This window comes from Ambystoma mexicanum, chromosome 13, assembly GCF_040938575.1.
Source record: "Ambystoma mexicanum isolate Mex_15411 chromosome 13, UKY_AmexF1_1, whole genome shotgun sequence".
NCBI lineage: Eukaryota > Metazoa > Chordata > Amphibia > Caudata > Ambystomatidae > Ambystoma > Ambystoma mexicanum.
Window position 1 is genome coordinate 77,700,908 of NC_090938.1, and position 23,319 is coordinate 77,724,226.

Consider the following 23,319-nt stretch of genomic DNA (forward strand, 5'->3'; position numbering starts at 1 on the left):
GTGACGTCTGTGTGGTAGTTGCCTGTGATAGTGAGGAGTATCTGGGTGTCATCTGTGTAATTTGTGTAGGTGACACCCAGGCGGTACAGTTTATTGAAGAGTGGCTTTGTAAATATGTTGTACAAAGTAGGGGAGACACAGGAGCCTTGTGGGACCCTGCATGAGATAGGTATGGGGTCTGCTGCAGCTGTTGTGGAGAAGACTTGCATGGTTCTGTTCACCAGAAATGATTGTATCCAAGCGATGGCGTGGGAGGAGAAGTGCGCTGCGGTGGCTAGGTGATTGCAGAGGATATTGTGGTCGACCAGGTCAAAGGCCGCTGAGAGGTCTAAGAGGAGAAGGAGCGCAGTCTTGCCTTTGTCTTTGATTTAATCAATCTAGCTTTTAAGATCAACAAGGGCAGTTTCTGTACCATGTTGAGGTCTAAAGCCAGATTGACGTAATCCTAGCAGTTGATTGGATTCCAGGTATTCTTGAATTTGGAGGTAGGCGACTTTTTAAAAGGAATGGGACTGTGGTGCTGGGTCTGTAGTTGGTGGGTATGGTTGGGTCTATTGATTGTTTTTTCAAGAGTGGGAGAACCCAGGATTGTTTTAGGCTGCTGGGTACTGAGCTGTTTGTGAATGATAGGTTGATAATTTTGGTGATGAAGGGGGCTAGATCTCTGGCTGTGTCTTTTATGATCTGGGCGGGGCTGCTGTCTCATTTGCAGTTAGAGGGTTTTAAGGAGGTGATGATTTTTTTAACTTCAATCGTGGTTACTTTCTTGAAAGTGAAGCTAGATTTGGCGTCAAATGGCTTTGGTAGGTTAGGGTTAGTAGGCTTATTGTTGGACAGTTGTTGACGTTTGTCCTTGATTTTGGTTTGGAGTCCTATGATTTTGTTGTTGAGGGCGTTTTGGATGCTAGTGCACCAATGTTTGACTTTCAGACATGTGTCTGTGGTTGGATTGGGATTTTCGAGTTCTTTTAGAATTTTGAATAATTCTTTAGAGGAGGATCCTGCCTGATCGATTCTGACATTGTATGCTTCTTTTTTGCTACGAGTTATTTCGTTTTTATATAGAGTAACTATATTTGTGAGGTTTTATTTGTTTTCTGCAGAAGGATTAGTTTTCCATGCGAGTTGAGCCTTAGCTTTCTTTTTTCTGAGTGACTTAAGTTCGGGGGTGTACCATGTGTTAAGGTGCGCTCCTGGTTTATCTTTGCGCAGTTTCAAGGAGGCAATGGTGTCCATTGCCTTGGCCATGGAATTGTTGAAGGTGTCGATTAGTAGGTTTAAATCAGCGTTAGCTGGGAGTGCGTTAAGGGTGGGTAGGACCAGGGGTAGTAGGGCCTCAGCAGTAATGTTGAATTTGTTTCTGGTAGGGCAGGCTGGTGCTATAGGGCATTTTTCGGGTGTTGCATGGGTGATATTAATCTCAAGAGGTATGAGGTGGTGATCTGTCCAGGCTAGAGGTTTGGGGTCCTTACAGATGGTGTCGCAGTTGTGGGTCACCACCCAGTCGATAGTTCGGCATTCTTGTGGGTGGGGAGGGCAATGAGTTGTGCAAAGCCATGTTCTGTTAGGGCATTGGCCAGTGATGCATCAGGTACATCATTCGGATCGCAGTAACCGAGGTTACGGTCCCCTAGGATAATGATTTGTGCTGACGCTTAGAGTTTTCAGCAATGAGAGAAGTGATGTCTTCTTCAAAGGCCCCTGGGGGGCCTGGAGGTCTATATATGAGGTGAAAGGTGATTGTGCTTGTGGGGGAGGTTTGTAACTTTGCCGTGAGCAGCTCACAAGAAGAGAGTGACATGGGGGGGCTGATCTGAAGCCTAAGGAGGATTTTGAGATCATTGCTACACCTCCTCCCCTGGCGTTGGGTCTGTCGGCTCTGAGTATGGAGTATTTGTCAGGGATGGCTAGTGATAGATGGGGTCCGGATGCTTTGTGAAGCCAGGTTTCTGTTAAGGCTAGGAAGTCAAGATCATTGGTTAGAATGATGTTGGCTATTTCCGTGGGATGGGCAGCAAGGGATCTGACATTGAGTAGGGCTCCTTTTAGTGGGGGTGGGGTAGGCCTGTTGGGTGCCTTCTGCGTCTTGTTGGTTTTAGTGTTGGATTTGGTAGTGGGCTTGTTGTGAGTAGTGGGGAGCCTAGTGCCTAGTCTGTAATTGCGGGCTGTGAAGTTGGGAGTGGAGGAGGGGGTGAGTCCAGGAAGCTTGGGTGGGGTAGGGGGTTTGGTGTTCAGTTCGGTGTGGTTGGGCTTCGTAGATGGCGAGGAGAAGCCTGGAATGTTAGGTCTAGGGGGGTTGAAGGTTGATTTGGCGTTGGCTAGGAAGTTGATGGTTATAGGGGGTGTAGATGGCAGGTAGTGGGGGGTTGGGAAGGGAGGCTGGGATGGTAGGAAGGGAGTGGGGCAGGGAAAAGGGTAGTGTCTCGGGTATCCGAGTTTGGCTAGACCATCTTTTTCGGCTATGTAGCTATTGCTGCTGCAAGGTACGTTGTCCAACGTAATGCAGAAAGGGAACATGGTAAAAAAAAAAAAGCCAGGTGACCATGGTCTGACAGCGGGGCCTGAGTAGTGCAATTAATTAGTTAGATGAGTGCCGCTGGCTGTGGCTGGTAGAGGCTGGTTTGAGCGGGCCTCTAGTCTCTAGTTTCAGAGTGATACATATGGGCTGGAATGCCGTGGGGCAGCACCTAGGTTCAAGATAGCACAGTTGGACTAAGGTGCAAGGGGGCAGTACTTAGATTCAAAGTAACATAAGGCTAAAATGCAGTACCTAAATTCCAAATTACATGTGAGCCTGAGACGCCGATAAAATGCAATACCTAGATTCCAAATTTGCACACAGGGCTAAAATGCAGCTAAAATGCGATGCCTAGATTCAAAATGACACGTTTAGGCTGGAATGCGTCAGCTCTAAATCAACTAGTGCTTATCGACTGTCCTTTTTGATTTGTGCTTACCCAGCTGTAATAAACAGTGTTGCTTCTTGCCCAGTGTGTGTTCCCTTTTGCTTACATTTTATTTATGGTATGATCAGAGGAGCCCCGGTATACAGCACCATGGGAGATACAGCGATATTCATGGGAGAAGGCGGTGCCCCTTCTCTGGGAAATATTTTAACAGCTACTTGACAGAGTAACCCCAGACCTCTTCCAGAAATGGAGTCACTGCTTTGTTTCATACCGGGTTCAATTCCTTCAAGCGGTTTTTGCTCTATGAGAAAATGAATGGGAATAGGCCGAAAAAAGCGTGTTTTTTTGGTTTCTTCATAACCTTTTAATTTTTTAACTAATCTTTCCCAATAGTTCCTTTTGTTTGCAGAATACCAGCCAAATTCATCATGTAAGACAAATGCTATGAACCATTAAATATTCTGGATTCCTATGGAACTGGATACTCACCTTAACTATAGTACAGAATTCTGTTTGACGCACAATGTTTTCCTGTTTGGAACAAAGTACTTTAAGCAATTGGTTGGAACTGCGATGGGCTCATGCTTGGCTCCAACATATGCAAACCTTTTTTAGGGGTTTTGGGGGACAATAGCTTGGTCTGAACAATATGACCCATTTCTGAATCATGTCATTTCATAGATGGCCTATTTATCATCTGGGATGGTCCTCTGAACACGCTAGTCAAATATGTAAATTATCTGAATGTCAATGGACAAAATATTGGACTCATCGTGGAATTGGTTTTCCTTGATGTGGAATTTAAAGTGGTTATCAATACTCTGATGTCAAAGGTCTGTAGGAAGCCAACAGCTTCTACCTGTTTGCTACATGCACATAGCATCATCCTAAAACGCTCATTCAAAGTTTTTCCTATGGAGAACTACTTAGGGCAAAAGAAAATTGTTCAGACGGCCATCAATTTAAATCTGTGGCAAAATCATTGGGAGCCAGTTTTTGATGAGAGTCTATTTACATAAAATCACTGGCAAAGCCTCTAAAAAAAACATGCAAAGAACTAGACAGATCTGTTTAAACCTAAGGTTAAAATAGCGGGTAAAAATGATACCATTAGGTATGTTACACAATATAATGTGCTATCTTCTAAAATTGCACAAATATTTAAAAAACACTGGTCTATACTAACAAAATGATAAAGATCTTTCCAAGGTTCTGACTATTAAATCCCAAATATAAAGGGCTCCTTTGCTTAAAGATAAGCTAGCACCTAGCACGTTGAGAGAAGAGGTAGTGCAACAACCTACATTATGGTCTGAGAATGTTAAGTGTTACAATGGTTTTAAACTATGCTTCAGAGCAAGGTTTGTAATTTGGCTGTTGACGGGATTAGCGCACCACATGGAGATCACAAAATATGGCGTATTGAACAACACATAACTTGTAGAACTAATTGTGTGATCTACTATATAGATTGTCCAGGCACTATGAGCTACATTGGCTCCACCATTGTACCTCTTAAACTTAGAATCTGGGCACACTGTAGAGCCATCATAAATATGGACACTAATTACCCGCTGGCAGAACGTTTCCAATAGAAACACGCGAGTGATGTCTCCCTGATGAGGTTCGGTGCCTTGGCACACGTTAAAGCACATAGACGCAAAGGAGACAGAGAGAAACAACTCAGATGTTTAGAGTGCAGACTAATCATAAACATGGAAACACTTCAGCCTAAAGGACATAATAGTGATGAAGAACTATATGTCTTTCTTAAATGAACATTGTGTTAATCCATTATACAAGATGGTTAGTATTGGTTATCTGAAAAGTACAGTGTAACTGTGATATAGTACAATATTTATACATCTGGATCATGGTTTGATGGATATCAGACTATGACTTTGCCCATTTAGGCATGAATATAGCACTTTAGTAACATGCTAGTGTTACATTCTCTCACTCAATGAATTTGTCAAACTGATCTATTGGGCGCTATAGTCATTTGCTTCCTTGGGAAATATTTAGTGGCAGTAAGTATTAGGATCTGCCACACAATGCATTTGGAACCTACTATATCCCAATATATTGAATTTTGTTACTTACTGCGCAGGCTCCATGGAGGGATCAAGCAGCCGTGAGACATCCACCTGACAACTCTGTCTCTGTCTTCATGATCGCTATGCAGCAATTAAATGCATCATGATTTAATTTTCAATGATCAATACTTGTATCATCATCTAGTACCACTTATGAGTGTACTGCTGGCATTTATATAATTTCATTCGATGGTTTGGCTATTATGTTAGCTGCATATGTGTTTTTACATATATGTATTGCAGTAACTTTAAAATGTGTGCTGCTCAACACGTTCACACTTTATATACCTGGAATATAGAGAATGGATTATAAAAGAGAAGCACTATGCGATAATTGGACCTAATGCACAAGCATTTTGGCTCAGTGATTTTAAATTGTGTTAATGGAGAATTGAGGGTTAGGCATGTCTAGGCAAACACAGATGTCAAAATATAATGATGTAATTTATGCGGTGTGTATATGATTGAACAGCAGCATAGCTTTATGCAATGATGTGTGGGCATAATTTAGTCATTTTAAAATGGCTGCCTCGTAATACTCACTGTAACCATTGAGGTTTGCAGCATCGACAGGAGACCATCACGTGACTGCCTGTCACGTGACAAGTCCACAATTCAAATGTGTTAACCGAGCAGTTTTGCACTTTTGATTAGCCTGAGGAAGTCTGCAAAAGGACGGAACGCATGGCATTTCTACTTGCTTTTACAGGTATATTTTTTTTACATGTTCAGCTCATGATGTAGATTAACTTTTTAACCATGGTTCTATAACCAGTGGATAATAAAACACATTTTGCACTTCTAAAAACCCAGAGCCAGAGTCATCTTTTCTCTCAGCAACAAAGAACACTTGGCATTGGACTGAATGGCTGGTTTTCTAGTTGGACCCTTTTCCCTTATTTATTTATTTGTTTGTTTGTTTAATTATTTATTTTTATTTATTTATTTATTTATTTATTTATTTATTTATTTTGACTTGTGTATCACGCTCCAAGCCCTGGGGTATCTAGGCGCAAGTTTTTGCAGTGTACAGTTGAGTTATAAGCATTAGATAGGTTGCAGGTAAGTACATAATAACGGCAGTAGGTTAATGCAATTAATACAATTGTGACCTGTACTGTTATGTGTTCCAGGTAGTTAGGTCACAGACAAATACAGCTTAGCATCAATACATTGGTACAATTGTGAGAAAACCGGAGAGAGGTTATGAGCAGCACATAGGTGGTGGGAGAGGCGTACTGTTAGGTAGTGTCGGTGGCTTAATGTCAGCTAGAGACCGAGGAAACGTTTCAACGCTCTTGCGTGAAGAAACAAGATTTCCATTTTTTGCGTAAGGTCCAGAAGGAAGGTTCTGCTCTTAATGAACGAGGAAAAGTGTTCCAATGTTTGGCAGCTACCACTGGGAAGCTTCAACCCCCTGCTTTCTTTAACTTGTATCTAGGTATGGTGAGTAGATGCTCGTGGGTTGAGTGGGTTGGTCTGTTAGATTGTTTTTTTGTTAAATTTGATGGATAGATACTTGGGTGGTTGAATTGGAAGGGCACTTGTGCGTTAAGGAGAGGGTTTTGAAAATGATTCTTTCCTGCACTGGCAGCCAGTGGACGTTTCCTCTTGCGGTGGTAATGTGATTGTTTTTCGGTATGTTAAGGGCTTATAATTATATGAAAGTGGCTTATTTGCAGCCATATTGCTGATGATATATGACACACCTAATGCAACCTTTCTGGTCTTATGTGATTGATCAAAAATCAGAATACAGCACAACTCGAATTATGCCCAACTCCGCGCATAAATTGGCAATAACTATAGATTGCCAAACCGAACTCCCTAGAATATGCACCTTAGTATTTATTCGAAGTACGTCCTCACAAAGACAGTCGTATTTTATTACATCTGTTTTATCACATCTGCATCATTTCCTAATGTATGTCCCATCACCAAATGGTTCTCTAATTGCAAAGCACTATGCACTTTAAATTGCTAAAGTGGCACACTGAGTGTGACATTGCTATGACCAATCAATGCACTACCAAAGCACAATTGGGGTGCTTCCCCAAAATACTCGTATGCAGCAATCTCATGTCCTCCAAAGCCAATACAGCCATATATGCAGCTTACACCGGCAAAATGTTTAAACGTGGCCGAAGGCTTTCACAAAAGCTTTACCTATTGCCTACGAGGTGAGCTTTTTTTGGCTGCGGAAATAGTAAAGGGACTGTTATTTCCTTCACCATAGAGAATGTCTGACTGTCTATTTAAGTAAACCTCCAGAGTAACCGTGTGAATTTATCTGTGAGCAGGTGGCCAGTGGGTCACGATACGCGGAATATCTTTTAATCCTGTGACCTGAATAGACTGGAATTGGTCCATGAAAGTTTTCGTGACTGATGGAAGTTTGATTCTTTGATTCTTTGTGGACTTCTACGAGTGCAATCCTCCAGTGCGTAAGTTTGTGCTGCTGTCTCTGCCAATATACATATATATATATATATCAAAACCAGAAAGCTTTACTGCTAAGTGTACAGCAAAAGTGTACTGGTGCACAGTGGCGATTCACCCCTTGTTGAAAATGAAGGATGAAGAGAACGGACACAAACTTACATGTTTCCAGGTACGGTTATGTAATCATTCTGCTGAACAAAGGGACGTTTTGCTGACTCTGCAGCTTAGTCATGGTTACAAACAGTCGAATAGACATGAAGAAAAGGACAGCAGTTCAAACACATGTTCTCTTTTGGACTACACCATTTTTCTACTGGTCATAGAAAGAGGACAGAGTAAAAACATTCATTGCAAAGGATATTGCTGCTTTAGAAACCCATATTAATTATAAATTAAATTAAAACATGATTGCTTACAATAAAATGCAGAACAAAGTGCCAAATCACAGTATTAAGGTGTTGAATATACTACTGAAATATTTTTTTAGCATAAAAGGCTTATAGAGAAGGTGTAATCCATGCAAAAATCCAATCTAATTTTTGCAGAAAACTAGTATATTCTACCATAATGATCGTTATTCATCTGTTACCATCAATCCAAAATGACAGCAAGTGTCATTATACAGTCACAAAATAGTGTGTGAATTAACTTGTATTGATACATTCAAGAGATAATTAAAAGCCTTAATGGCAACTGTCCATCTGAAAAACATTTATCATTTTGACATGATATGATATACCCCGAGGTTTACTTAACACCCGTTTACTCATTCTATTAGCCTGAAAAAAGTAAGATTATCATTATTTACTATAAAGAATATTTAATACATTACTAGTAGCTCAAATGTGCAAACCCGTAATAGAAAAAATATATATATATTTCCAGATTACGAGAGATACTGTAGCGCTTCAGGAACATTCTGACACAAAGAACCACAAATGTTTCAACTCCTGTTAGCTCACTACTTTTATTCAAGCATGGGAATATAAGCCTTCCCCCCTTTCACTTCCCACTGGAGACTTTCTAGCAGTTGGTTTCAGCTGGCTCCCAAAGAGCAGCATTGTTTTTAATTAATAGCTTAACAAATCCAAAGCTGTGTATTGCTACCCAGCAAGCCCAGATGCACTCAACAGGGACAATAAGTACCCTCTATTTTAAATCAAAATTCATTTAAACATTTGGCGCCAACAGGGCGTAAATTCTACGGTGTACAAGCACCGCCTAAGTTTCTCTAGTTTCCAAAAGAAAATGTCATTACACAATTTAACGGTGTTAATAAGGATAAATTGTAAACACAGGTGTAAAATGAATGGAACAATCAGAACCAAGACATTAGAGTTAACTTTTGGATTTTAATCCTCCAAATCCAATAAGTCGTACATGAATAAACAAAAAGTAGTACGATCGGTGTACTCTATTTACATATGGAAAGAGCACTTGTGGGTGTTCCATATAACACAAGTACGAACAAACGGCGTAGATAGAAAACAGCTTGTATAGAGCAGCACAATTGCAAATCTGTATAGCAGTTTACAGTTTACAAAGCTCTAAATGCATAGGTTCAACCATTCAACAATTTACAAATGAAGTCTCATATTTAGATATAACAAATGAGGCCGACGCGTTTCGGTTCAAAGAACCATCTTCAGGGGATAGACTTCATTTTTCATATTCATAACCATTAAGTCATAGCACAGTCTCTGCGGAGTAGTAAAAGAAAGAAGATTTTTCAGTAGAACTCTTCAGTTTGTAAGAAATCCATTATCAAAGTGAAAAGAGTCAAAGTCACTAACCTTGCTGATACAAGAGCCGAGACACAGAAAAGAAATCCAGTCAAAAAGCAATGGGTAGCCGAATGCCACAGATTGCTGGGATATTTGTAGGGGTAAGATCAAAAGGCCATCCATTTAGAAAAGCCAGATGGCTAACAGTCCATAGTAGAACAATCAAGTAGAAAAGTAAACGGGCGGCAAAAGTACCAAATTAGGGGCGATATAAGTGCAGTAACAAATGAAGGCCCATACATGCAAACCGTAACGAGTAAAGGAGGTAGAGACATCAAGTAAGCCACGCATGTGGAGAAATGCATGAAGTTTAGGGGTAGCTGCACACCAACTCGAAAAGTGTACATCAGAAACGAGCACACTAACACAGTCAGCAAATCTCTTCAGAGCGAGTAACGTGAACCGGGATATTCCGAGTGTGACAAGTAATAAAGGGAAACAGATAGCTTACCTTCGGATGCGTGAGAAACCAGATCATCTCGCCGCAGCCGTGCGCGCGAATTGACTCTGTTCACACAATCCAAGCACAAGCGTCGCCTTGGTAAAGTCGCGCATGCGTGTGAGTGCACCAAGGCGACATCCATCTTGGTATGGGAAAAAACGAGTGTGGCGTAACCATGGAAATGATGAAACAAACTACAGTGACAATGTCACCGAGACAGAGCGGTCAGTGGGCCGGGCAGTATCGCATTGGAGGAAAACAAAGGGACGCAAAATAAGTCATCAGGAAGGTATGGAAAGAGTGTAAAGGGAACGCGCGCGTGGGGGCAGCAACCGTAGCTCAGAGGAACTACGGGGTGCCCCCACAGCACGGAGGTAAACACAGTTCAAAGATCTATCAGAAGCCGTCAGCCAGCAAGTGTAAAAGGCAACACATAGGTCTAAGGTCCAACTAGGAACGGAAGCAGCAGGAGATACAACTAGTGGGGTCTAAACCCAATAAACAAATCAAGTGGAGCAAAGTAATCACACAATGTATAAAAAGCGCGAAGGGATCCTTAGAAAGGATGGGCGCGGGCAAAGGTACAGCATCCTGACCCACAACTAAAGCGAAGGCTAAAAAGATGACTAGACAGGTAACATCAGTCGGGGAGGAACTATGGTCATCGGGCGAGTAAAAAGATAAAATCAACCACAAGAAGGGGCAAAGAGAGTCACCTTGAAACACTTTCTGTGGACTAGAATATGGAATTTCAGCTTTGACAAGGCTGTCTAGTCCACAGAAAGTGTTTAAGGGTACCATTCCATGTTACAATTGCCAACATTGCGGTAACATCATTAAAGGCAACAGCATATCACACCCCCACTCTGGTAAACCCATTTTTCTCAAACACTCGTGCACATGTGATGCTCAAAATGTTATTTATGCTTTAAAATGTCCATGTGGGTTATACTACGTAGGCATGACCACCAGAAAAGTTAAAGTTAGATGGTCTGAACACAAATCGAATATTCGTACTAAGAGTCTCAAGTCACCAGTATCACTACACTTTACTGAAGCACGGCACACCATTGCACAATTGAAATGTGTTATCTTGGAGTAAATCACAGCAGGAAGCAGGGGAGGTGATGTGCAGCGTAAACTGTTGCAACGGGAGATTTTGTGGATTGAACTGTTGGACTCGTTGAGCCCACGTGGCATGAATACCGAATTCGACCTTATGTGTTTTGTGTAAATTTATGTGTTTTGGAAAACTGTTTATTGGTATGCTTTGCTCGTAATAACATGTCAATAACATGTCATCTTAATAGCACCGCCTACCCTTTCTGTTCATGAATATTTTTATGTCTCAAATCTGACAACATGCACCATCTGAACATGGACTTTTCACATGGCAGACTGTTGTACTTATTCCATCGCTTCAAGGTGACTCTCTTTGCCCCTTCTTGTGGTTGATTTTATCTTTTTACTCGCCCGATGACCATAGTTCCTCCCCCACTGATGTTACCTGTCTAGTCATCTTTTTAGCCTTCGCTTTAGTTGTGGGTCAGGATGCTGTACCTTTGCCCGCGCCCATCCTTTCTAAGGATCCCTTCGCGCTTTTTATACATTGTGTGATTACTTTGCTCCACTTGATTTGTTTATTGGGTTTAGACCCCACTAGTTGTATCTCCTGCTGCTTCCGTTCCTAGTTGGACCTTAGACCTATGTGTTGCCTTTTACACTTGCTGGCTGACGGCTTCTGATAGATCTTTGAACTGTGTTTACCTCCGTGCCGTGGGGGCACCCCGTAGTTCCTCTGAGCTACGGTTGCTGCCCCCACGCGCGCGTTCCCTTTACACTGTTTCCATACCTTCCTGATGACTTATTTTGCATCCCTTTGTTTTCCTCCAATGCGATACTGCCCGGCCCACTGACCGCTCTGTCTCGGTGACATTGTCACTGTAGTTTGTTTCATCATCTCCATGGTTTCGCCACACTCGTTTTTTCCCATACCAAGATGGATGTCGCCTTGATGCACTCACGCGCATGCGCGACTTTACCAAGGCGACGCTTGTGTTTGGATTGTGTGAACAGAGTCAATTCGCGCGCACGGCTGCGGCGAGATGATCTGGTTTCTCACGCATCCGAAGGTAAGCTATCTGTTTCCCTCTATTACTTGTCACACTCGGAATATCCCGGTTCACGTTACTCGCTCTGAAGAGATTTGCTGACTGTGTTAGTGTGCTCGTTTCTGATGTACACTTTTCGAGTTGGTGTGCAGCTACCCCTAAACTTCATGCATTTCTCCACATGTGTGGCTTACTTGATGTCTCTACCTCCGTTACTCGTTACGGTTTGCATGTATGGGCCTTCATTTGTTACTGCACTTATATCGCCCCTAATTTGGTACTTTTGCCGCCCGTTTACTTTTCTACTTGATTGTTCTACTATGGACTGTTAGCCATCTGGCTTTTCTAAATGGATGGTCTTTTGATCTTACCCCCACAGATATCCTAGCAATCTGTGGCATTCGGCTACCCATTGCTTTTTGACTGGATTTCTTTTCTGTGTCTCGGCTCTTGTATCAGCAAGGTTAGTGACTTTGACTCTTTTCACTTTGATAATGGATTTCTTACAAACTGAAGAGTTCTACTGAAAAATCTTCTTTCTTTTACTACTCCGCAGAGACTGTGCTATGACTTAATGGTTATGAATATGAAAAATGAAGTCTATCCCCTGAAGATGGTTCTTTGAACCGAAACGCGTCGGCCTCATTTGTTATATCTAAATATGAGACTTCATTTGTAAATTGTTGAATGGTTGAACCTATGCATTTAGAGCTTTGTAAACTGTAAACTGCTATACAGATTTGCAATTGTGCTGCTCTATACAAGCTGTTTTCTATCTACGCCGTTTGTTCCTACTTGTGTTATATGGAACACCCACAAGTGCTCTCTCCATATGTAAATAGAGTACACTGATCGTACTACTTTTTGTTTATTCATGTACGATTTATTGGATTAAGAGGATTAAAATCCAAAAGTTAACTCTAATGTCTTGGTTCTGATTGTTCCATTCATTTTACACCTGTGTTTACAATTTATCCTTATTAACACCGTTAAATTGTGTAATGACATTTTCTTTTGGAAACTAGAGAAACTTAGGCGGTGCTTGTACACCGTAGAATTTACGCCCTGTTGGCGCCAAATGTTTAAATGAATTTTGATTTAAAATAGAGGGTACTTATTGTCCCTGTTGAGTGCATCTGGGCTTGCTGGGTAGCAATACACAGCTTTGGATTTGTTTGGTTTTCTCTGTCCCAAGTGGCCTTGTGACGACAGCCCGATTGCACCAGAAGTCTTTGTATAACATTTGCACACTATTTCTTGTTGATACATTCTTATTCACAATCCTTCCACTCTCAAACCTTTATTTAACTTGTCTGTGCACCCCTATACTTCTCTCTTTTGCTTTAATCAATAGCTTGCAACAATACAAACACTTGGTCCATCATTAGTTTCAATAGTCTCAAAATCAGAGGATAAATTGCTGCAAAACATGTCGGCCATCTTATAACGTGTCACAACTGCAACTAACCAAAATGAACAAATATTTTGAATCTATGTGTACTGTATGATTCTATGTACATTTATTGTAATAAACTTAAAATTAACCAAATCTTATAATAGATGACATATGGCATGGATATTGTCTCGGTGATTCCAAAGTACGCCTCTCAAATCTATAAACACACACACACACACGCCATCGGCCGACGATGTTATCTTTTGTGTGCAGGTTTGGTTGGTAATGTTATTGTCCATCGGTAAAGGACTAAGCCCTCCCTCCTCGACCTGATACCCGGCGCCGGACTCAGTCTTCGTTTATGTTTGCACGTTCTTTGTTCGTCTCTTTATGTGCACACTGAGGCCTTCGGCGTGATGCGCGATTACAAGAAACGAATACCAATAAAAAAAATGATATGGCCAATTGATGACGGAGAAGGTGAACGCGCCCTGGGGATTCATCGTTGTTTGATCACCCAAAATGTCACCCACATAAAATGCCTTGTTACTTACCTGGAAAATGACAGCCCACTTTGCATAGTCTCTAAGTCTTTATAATCCTTGGCATCCTGTATATGCTATGCTTACTAACAGCAGTGATAGAGAAAGTAAGGCTACACAACCCTGGCTGGTCTTCTCATGTCTCTGACCACGGTAGCGTATACATCTAACCTAGAACCCAGATACCTTCCTCCGATCAGCTCATTAGTGGTCCCTACTTACGTTGCTCAGAATACATAGATATTAAAAATAATAAGCTGCAAAAAAACAGCAGCGTAGCCTAGACCATCCACTGCAGCGACCCCTTCATAAATGCAAGAGCACGGTGTCAAATCTCAGCAGGTCATCTCACTCTTCGTCCCTCTGATTATGATCAAAAGGGTATCATTGAGTTGACTAATAGTAACATTGCTCATTACAGTGCTCCAGTGCCTACATCATGAATCAGTAACTTAGCAACCATTCTTTACTTTCACGTGTTTTTCAGCTCAGTAGGTTGGGCACTCTTTCCAATCTCATTAAGTTCCGTGCGGGTGAACTGAGGTTTACACAAATCTCTGCAGCCATTGCTCGCCCTACTGGGCACTCTAAATGAGAGTGTGACAGCCGCTGTATGCACACCATTGCTGCACACACACGTGCATACACACACACACACTGGTGCCTTGTATCATCCCTCAACCTGCTGCTTTAAACTTTCTAAAATGCACAAAACGCAGACAACAGTCATGTCCTATCCAATACGTATTTATTTATTTATTCATTTATAAAGCATACTAAGCCCAGGGGCATCCATATATGTAGATTCCTTTCTTGCAACACGTCCATACACACTTGTCTTACACTATGGCCATGCCTCTGGATTCGTTGCTAGCTAGATGTTTTATTAAAGGAAGGATTAACAGAAGCATATGGTTTGCTTGTCTCCATCTCCGCTGCCTCAGAAAACACCATACCTAATCTACAAGTGTTCTTGTTGTTGCTCTTAGTTCTTCAGTACTCCATATAGTCAATGCTCAACAGATGTCGGTGGCATGTAAACTGTATATTTTCTGAGCATTGCAAGAGCATTCACTATATTTAGTCTCCAGCTCTGCTTGTGTTCTAGCATTAAACATCTATTGGCAAACACTGTTTCCAAGCGTTTTCTCCTTACACAGCATAGGGGCATTTAAGAGACAGGAACCTACTGGGACATCTTGGTCTTATGCACTCAGTGCATAATGCCGCGTGGAGACTTGCATCATAAACCCCTCCACAACTGTTTATTATTAAGGTTTCATTTCTGGGAAGGTTAAAATGTGCCCTGTCCTGTAAATAACACTTTCATCTGAGTCTCCTCATGACACTTCTTCAATCCCTGAGAACATGTGCAGCTGGCTTAGGACACAAACTTGTTATTTGTCATTTATTTTATGTTTAGAGAAGACTTCAAGTGGCATTTAAAATAATTATTAAAAAAGTGCAATAAAGTAAGTAATTGTGAATACAACATGCCACTAGGGAAACTGGGTACTGCATTACAATTAATGTATACCTTGAATACAGTCGAGGTGACAATGAAACACTGCCCATGTTTGTTGGCCTGAGGTGTGTCTCACTCTGTCACAAACATGCCATTTTTTAGAAGTGAGAATGCTATGTGTTTAACCCTATCCCAACCCTACAAGCATTTCAAAGACAACCCAAATAACCGCAATTGTTCAGTGTCTCTTCCCCAGCTCTGCGAGACCTTCAGTGATAACCCTGACAGATGACATTGTCTTTCCTGACACGTGACTTCGGCTAACTAAGCATATTTAGAAGGTAATATATGTGTGCTTTTTCAAAGCAAAACTAATTTGGTGAACTGGTCAAAAAAAAGATACAATGTGCATTTGTTTTTCTCACGATGCAGACAAACTACATCAGGGGTCTCCAACGTTTGGCTTTTTAGGTGTTTTGGACTACAACTTCAATCACCCGTAGCCATTGTAGTCCATGGTAAGGGTTTGTGGGAGTTTTAGTTCAGACGTTGCAGACCCAGGACCCTGGTAATTTGAACTATATTGAGTGGGCGACACTTTCCTGTTTCATCATTAGCCATCCATCCTGGCGACGGTGTGAGGAAATAGGTGAGAAGTGAGGGAGTTCAAAGAGAGTCCTGGTAGCAAAGTTAATGATCTTGTTGAGAGGATAGAAAGCATAGTTGGGAAAACCAAAGAGGATGCTGGCACAGTAGTCCAGTTTTGAGAAGACAAGAGTGGTTAAGAGTTGCTTGGCAGTGTTGAAAAGAAGGGGGTGCCTGATTTTCCTAATATTTAGGAGTTTGAGGCAAGCTGCTGGTCCCATTTTGGAGATGAAAGTAGCGAAGGTGTGAGAAAGGTCATAGATGATGCTGAGGTTTCTAGCTGAAGAACAATAAGGGAGAGTCTCCGGTGTGAATTGGATAGACTGAGCAAGAGATGAGAGAAAGCTTTTAGCAAGGAAAAAGAGCATCTCTGTTTTGGGAGAATTTAACATCAGAGAGTGCAAACCATCTGACATATAATGGCAGAGAGACAGTTAGACATTTTGATAGAGAGATCTGAGGAGAGTTTAGGAAAAGAGAAGACAATTTGGGTGTCGTCCGCAAAGAGTTGGTACGAGAACACAAAAGAGGAGATTAGTGTCCCAAGAGCAGAAGTGTGGAGTGTAAAGACGAGAGGACCCAAGACAGAGCCTTGTGGGGCACCGACAGTTAGAGGAGTGAGTTGAGAGGTGTTATTGCTCCAGGAGATATAGAATTGGTGAGTTGCAAGGTAGGATTCAATCCAGTCACGGGTTCAATTGAGAATCTCAAGAAAAAAGAGAGTATTAAGGAGATCCGAGTAAACAACACTGTCAACGGCAGCAGACAGGTGGAGGAGAATTAGGATAGAGGATATGTTTCAGTGCTTAGCAGAGGCGATAAAGTTCACATTCATGAGAGCAGTTCCGTGGAGTGACAGGAGCAGAAACCTGCTTGTAAGGGGTCTCTATATCTCATAGGACAAACTATCCTGCACCATACCATGAAATAGTGAGCGATGTGGCTAATGGTGCTTCAGGGTTCCTTTGTGCACCACCCTTGTGATATGTTGCTATAACAGTCATTCTGAAATGTATCAATATTCACTACATTTTGAAGTGTCTTCCTACTAGTCCCGGAAGCTGAACCTCTGCTAGCAGGTTGAATGGCCACCAGCTTCCTTTCCACTGCCGCAGAGCTAATAATGCTCACATCAGCCTTCTGGAACTTTCCAAAGATGCTGCATCCTTGACATTCGTGGCTCTGTCCATCAAGTACAGGATCTCAGTTCAACACTCTGAACCTATCACATGGTCTTCAGAGTGCAGAGTGCAACGTTCTCCTGAAAACCTGAAAAGGATGCTCTACAAATTGACAATCAAGCTGCTCCAAATCCAGTCAAATCCAAGTTTCCAAACACCACATGCCCCGGTTATGAACCTGTTCTCTGTCTTTCAGTAGAGCTAACAATAAATTGACAATTGCATATGGTCCATTACCTACTGCTGCTGCCTTAGTAAGACAGATAAAATAATCTGGTTCAAAAATTCCTTTTAATTAGATTGCATTTTGACATCTGTTTGCATTTATTTTTGGCCTAAAATGAATTATAATCTTGGGTCATGAATTAGTTTTAGCCGACATTAAATATGACTATGATGCAAACAATCTATGTCCCTACCAACGCAGCTAATCCAATGCCCTTCTTAAGTTTACTCTCCCCAATCTTGCTAACATCTCTAACTTCAACCCTACATGACTCTTTACCTTATGTATATCTTTTTTAAGATGTACGTGATTTGGGTACTGGGTATGTGCAAACATAACCAGCCTTGCCCTGAGACACAGCTTTCCATTTTAGCATCTCCTCTTATAAAATCCTGCAGGTCCTGTAGCCAGTTTGTCCTCATATTAAAACATTGAGGCCGACAATATAATTATATATGGTTCATAGTTAAAAACAAACTTTAATGGTAATACACAGTTGTGAAAAATGGCGTGAGCACCAAGCCCAAAGTGCATTAAGTCTATACTGTTTTACACATGCAAACCTTTTATATCAGACATATTTGTCAAATACAACAAATCTGTTTACTTTGTATGTTTCCTAAATACTCTTTGTTTTAGGTTAAGCAGCAAAGAAACATCATTAGTGTTATGTGTCCTCTTCTTGAAAGCGGTTTTTCAATGCAGCATGATAGGAATGTATTAGTCTGGAAATTTTGGAAAGATAGCCTTCAATCAGAAAATATTTTTGGGCTATTATATGTTTTGATAATGCGATTCTTCCGTAAGCAAGTGTATTGTTTTATACTATATGTTTTCAGTAGATATTAACCTTGTAAAGAATGATATCCCGTTTACGTTAGTATAATTAAACATTTGTTTTTTAATTTAGCTTAATGTGCAGATACTGCACACCATATTTTCTCTCAAAATGCCCTTCCTTCTTCAAAAGAGCCATGTTTAAATTCAAACTAATGATATCTTTCTTCTGTGAGCAACAATGCAATGTTGAAATTTGAGTGTTGTCCGCCGATTGGTTGGTAGTGCTGCTGTCCCTCAACATGTGTTACAGTAGGCACAGACACTAATAAGAAACACAATATAGAAAATAAACAATTGTACACAATGACACCAAGCCCGCTGGTGATTTACAAGATCTATCAGAACTGCAACACCAGCCCAGAGCCTGTCTGAATGCACCTCACCTCTTTAAGTGTGATGGTGGCACTCCTGCAGAACACAATGCATGTCTCCAACACACACTGTATGAGATGTCACTGCCTTGAGAGAGTCTGCCTGCAAGCTCATTCTACTTTTGAACATGAAAAATCAGCTTCCTCCTTCATAGAGTCTGTGTTTTTTGTTTGTTCCTGAGGTCACGCTGCTATCAGCAATGTTTGCATTGACCATAGCAAATGGCACCGGTCAATGCGCATTTGAGAGATAAAGAGAGGGAGGAGAGAGAGAAAGAGAGAGATAGACAGAGGCAGAGAGGGGGAGAGAGAGAGAGAGAGAGTGAGAGAGGGATAGAGGGATAAGGAGGAGAGAGAGATTGATATATGCTACTACAGGTACAGCAATTGTTTAGGTGTGTGTGTGTCTGTGTATGAGAGAGTGAGTGAGAGAGAGAAGAGAGGGAGGGAGTGAAAGATAGAGACAGTGGGGGAGAGAGAGAGAGAGAGAGAGAGAGAGAGAGAGAGAGAGAGAGAGAGACGAGAAGGATAAGGAGGAGAGAGAGAGATTGGCATATGCTACTACAGGTACAGCACATTTTAGGTGTGTGTGTGTGTCTGTGTATGAGAGAGTGAGAGAGAAGAGAGGGAGGGAGTGAAAGATAGAGGCAGTGGGGGAGAGAGAGCAAGAGAGCGAGAGAGAGAGAGCATGATAGAGAGATTGGCATATGCCACTACAGGTACAGCAAGTGTTTTCTTGTGTGTATCTGCATTTCTGTGTGTGTGTCTGTGTATGAGAGAGTGAGAGAGAAGAGAGGGACGGAGTGAAAGATAGAGACAGTGGGGGAGAGAGAGAGAAAGAGAGAGAGAGAGAGAGAGAGAGGGAGAGAGGAGAGGGATAAGGAGGAGAGAGAGAGATTGGCATATGCTACTACAGGTACAGCAAGTTTTAGGTGTGTGTGTGTGTCTGTGTATGAGAGAGTGAGAGAGAAGTGAGGGAGGGAGTGAAAGATAGAGGCAGTGGGGGAGAGAGAGCAAGAGAGAGAGAGAGAGAGAGAGAGAGAGCAAGAAAGAGAGATTGGCATATGCCACTACAGGTACACCAAGTGTTTTCTTGTGTGTATCTGCATTTCTGTGTGTGTGTGTACATGAGAGGGATAGAGAAGAGAGGGAGGGAGTGTGAGAGAGAGGGAGAGGAGGAGGGGATTTGTGTAGAGAGAGCGAGAGAGAAAACATTAGATTGGCATATGCTTCTACAGGTGCCTCTCATGTTTTGGTGTGTGTCTCTGTGAGCATAAGAAAGAGAGAAGTTAGAAACAGAGAGGGGGAGAAAGAGGAGATGAAGATATATTTACATATAGTGAGAGATTGACGTATGGTGCCACAAGTGCTGGGTATCCAGTGATAATGTTACAGGGAAATGTCCTTCAGGTGGAGACATTTCCCTAAATATGCACCCTCCAGACAAATACACACTTTCCCCAAATGTTTAGGATTGGAGGTAGTAACATATAATTATACCTCTCCTAGAATATTTGGGTAAAGAATTTTAGGGGTCTCGAAAACAAAGTCGCCTACCTGGTGTCTTCTTCGTGGCCCGGCTCCTCCTGCCTCTAGACATTAGGTCTGACCCTTCCCACACTGCATTCCGCAGAAAACGTAAAGCCTGTTTCCTCACTTCCAATGTATAGCCTCTGTGCCCCAATGCTTACAGTTTCTTCCTTATACAACATGCTTTTGCAAATACATCTGCTCTAAGTCATTTGTAAATTACCTATGTGCTTAAAGAAGCTTTTCTAGCTGAAATGGCTGAGTGTCATAATAGAACCCCTGCCCTAGGGGTGGACAATTCAAGGGATCATGAAGAAGGCTATGCCCCCGATGATGAAGGTGGCGAAGAAGAAGATATGGCTGAACCCATCGCACAAAGTGCCCACGAAGAGGAAGACAACATTGTAGATATGTTCGACCCAGAGGCCATTAGGCACCCTAAGTCATCTGAATGGGTCCCCTCGCCCAGAGTGGCATTGTATATGTCACAGCACATTAGGAAGCCACTGGACAGAGAAGTCCGATCCCGCATGCGGTCGGAATGTCCGAGACCGGAACTGCCGCGGAAATTAGCAGATACACCAGACTTGGAACCAAAGATGGTCACCTTCGTTACCAAATCCGCACGAGACATTAGGAAAGGTGTCGATCACGCTTGGAAAGGTTGTCAAGACAAGCTCCTGGATTTGGCAGGACCGCTTGCAAAAATAATGGATTTGGTAGAAAAGTCAAAAGACACCGGTACCCCGGTGGATGTCCAGGCACTAGGTAACTGGGCCCAGAGGGCAGTGTGCCTAATAGATAACACCAACTGCGCCCTATCATCTGAGAGGAGAAGAGGAGTTCTCTTGAAGATTGATAACAAACTCAGTGACCTGGCCACATACGAAGCCGGTGAGGGCACCAAAGGTCTTATTTTTGGGGAAGCCTTTGCGAAGGAGATGTCCCAGTTTGTGGGCACTTACACGGCCCTCAAAAGAGCCCAGTGCTCTATACGGAAAATTTTCCCAGGGCTTGTTTTTGCCGGGACCGGACGATTCAGAGGTCGCTCGTCCGGTCGTTTCAACTATCAACGAAGGCCTCAACGTCCATGCGCCCAATATTGGGAAGGGTGCCAACAGGACACCTTCTTTCTGGCCAGAGGAAGACATCCGAGAGGTCACAGAGGGAGAAGCTCCTTCCGCCAACTCTGTGAAGCAGGAGGTGAGTACACCAAATGTTCCTATCAGAGGAACAACTCTCCTCTTTCTGAAACAATGGCAAGCTTTATCAAGCGATGCTTGGGTATTACAAGCAGTAGCGGGGCTTCAGCTAGATTTCACAGACACCCCTGTACAAGACAGAGAGCCTTTTCCCATTTCCATGGCTCAAGAGGAGCAAGCGCTTTTGCACAGCAAATTAATACGTTTAGCGAAGAAGAAAGCGACAGAGCGCGAGAGCATAGTAGATCAAGGATTTGTCAGCAACATGTTTCTAGTACGCAGAGGGGAAAAAATCCATCCCGTCATAAACCTGAAAGATTTGAACAGCTGGTTAGAGTACAATCATTTCAAAATGGAGGCCATTCACCTCCTCCGAGACCTATTGTGTTCAGGAGATTGGCTAGTGCGTCTAGACCTCAAGTACGCTTATCTAACGATTCTGATAGCAACAGCATTTCGGAAGTATCTGAGGTTCCAATGGGGGGAGGAGATTTGGCGCTTCACATGTCTTCCATTCGGACTAGCGTCAGCCCCATGGGCCTTCACGAAAGTGATGAAACCGGTAGACGCAGCTATCAGGGAGAGAGGTGTACGAATGATCATCCATCTAGACGATATCCTAGTGATGGGATCCAACAAAGAAACTCTCACGAGAGATGTATGGTGGATTTTCAATTTATTGTCCTCTCTGGGGTTCTTGGTGAATTTAGAGAAATCGCAATTAGCGCCAGTTCAGGGACTGGAATTTTTAGGCTTCGCCATAGATACAGTGAGGGCGTACTTGGAGCTCCCAGGCCACAAAGGAAGAGCGATAAAGAAGGAGCTCAGGTCAGTGATAGAAAAATGATCTATTTCTCTTTGAAGTCTTGCCAGAGTGGTGGGGCTGCTGGCAGCCTCCATTCAAGCCATTTTTCCGGGTCCGTTGCACTATCGGGCATTACAAAGGCTAAAAATAAAGCACCTCCGCAGAGGCTTGAAATACCATCAGATAGTGAACCTAGATCAGGAAGCCACAGCAGAGCTACAGTGGTGGCTAGAGAATATGGAAGCCTGGAACGGACGAGCGATTTTCAGAGATGTGGCAGAGCTGACCATAGAGTCAGATGCGAGCAGGTCAGGCTGGGGAGCCAGGTGCGAACAGATTCAGACAGGGGGGAAATGGTCAGAGGAAGAGTTGAATCTCCACATAAATTGCCTCGAGCTTCTAGCAGGATCCTTCGCAGTTCGAGCGTTTACGAGGGACAGAGTGAGATGTTGCATACTCCTCAAGATGGACAACATCTCAGCAGTCCGCTACATCAACAAGCTAGGAGGCACGAAATCCAGGATGCTAGCGGAATTAGCGAAGGATTTCTGGCATTATTGCCTACAGAACAACATTGCAGTAACCGCAGAATATCTTCCAGGAAGTCAGAACAGTATAGCAGACTGGAATTCTTGGTATCTTGTAGACTCCAGCGATTGGAAGCTACACCCCCTGATTTTCAGGTGCCTACAAGAGATATGGGGACCCCTAGAGATAGATCTGTTTGCCTCCAGGCTGAATGTGCAGACACTGCAGTACTACAGTTGGAGGATAGACCCGGGTGCAGCGGGTACAGACGCATTCCTGCAGCCATGGAACGGAGCAGTCCATTACGCCTTTCCGCCATTCGTGATGATCATGAGAGTTCTAGCCAAAGTCCGCAGAGACAAGGCAGAAGTGGTGATGGTGCTGCCTGGCTGGAGAACACAGGCCTGGTTTCCAGTAGCGATGGAACTTTCTACGGATTTTCCGAGGATAGTTCCGAACATGCAGGACCTTCTACTCGATCCGACCGGTCGAACCCACTCGCTGATAGAAGTAGGCTCCTTACAGCTCATGGCATGCAGGGTTTCAGGAAAAGAGGAACTTGCCAGGAATTTCAGAACTCACTGCAGACTGTATCCGAGATTCCTGGGCGCCTTCTACCATTAGGAGCTGTAACACGGCTTGAAACAGTTGGGCATGATGGTGTTCGGAACACAGTTTAGATCCCATTTCAGCTCCTTCAGTGCACATCCTCAATTTGTTAGCTTCAAGGTTTCAGGATGGTTGTGCCTACAGAACTATAGGAGTTTACAGATCAGCAATTTCAGTGGGACATAACAAGGTGGA

General features: G+C 42.7%; 1 protein-coding gene and 1 long non-coding RNA gene across 4 annotated transcripts in view; one reads left to right on the forward strand and one right to left on the reverse strand.

Annotated features, from left to right (window-relative positions):
* KCND3 (potassium voltage-gated channel subfamily D member 3) overlaps positions 1-23,319 on the reverse strand; it is a 952,509-nt gene that overhangs the window by 887,742 nt on the left and 41,448 nt on the right. The gene's annotated exons all lie outside the window — the stretch shown is intronic.
* Positions 5,349-23,319, forward strand: part of LOC138520088 (uncharacterized) — a 19,480-nt gene continuing 1,509 nt past the window's right edge. Inside the window, exon 1 of the long non-coding RNA XR_011282782.1 lies at positions 5,349-5,714. This is a non-coding gene — a long non-coding RNA (uncharacterized lncRNA). The remainder of the gene's footprint in view (positions 5,715-23,319) is intronic.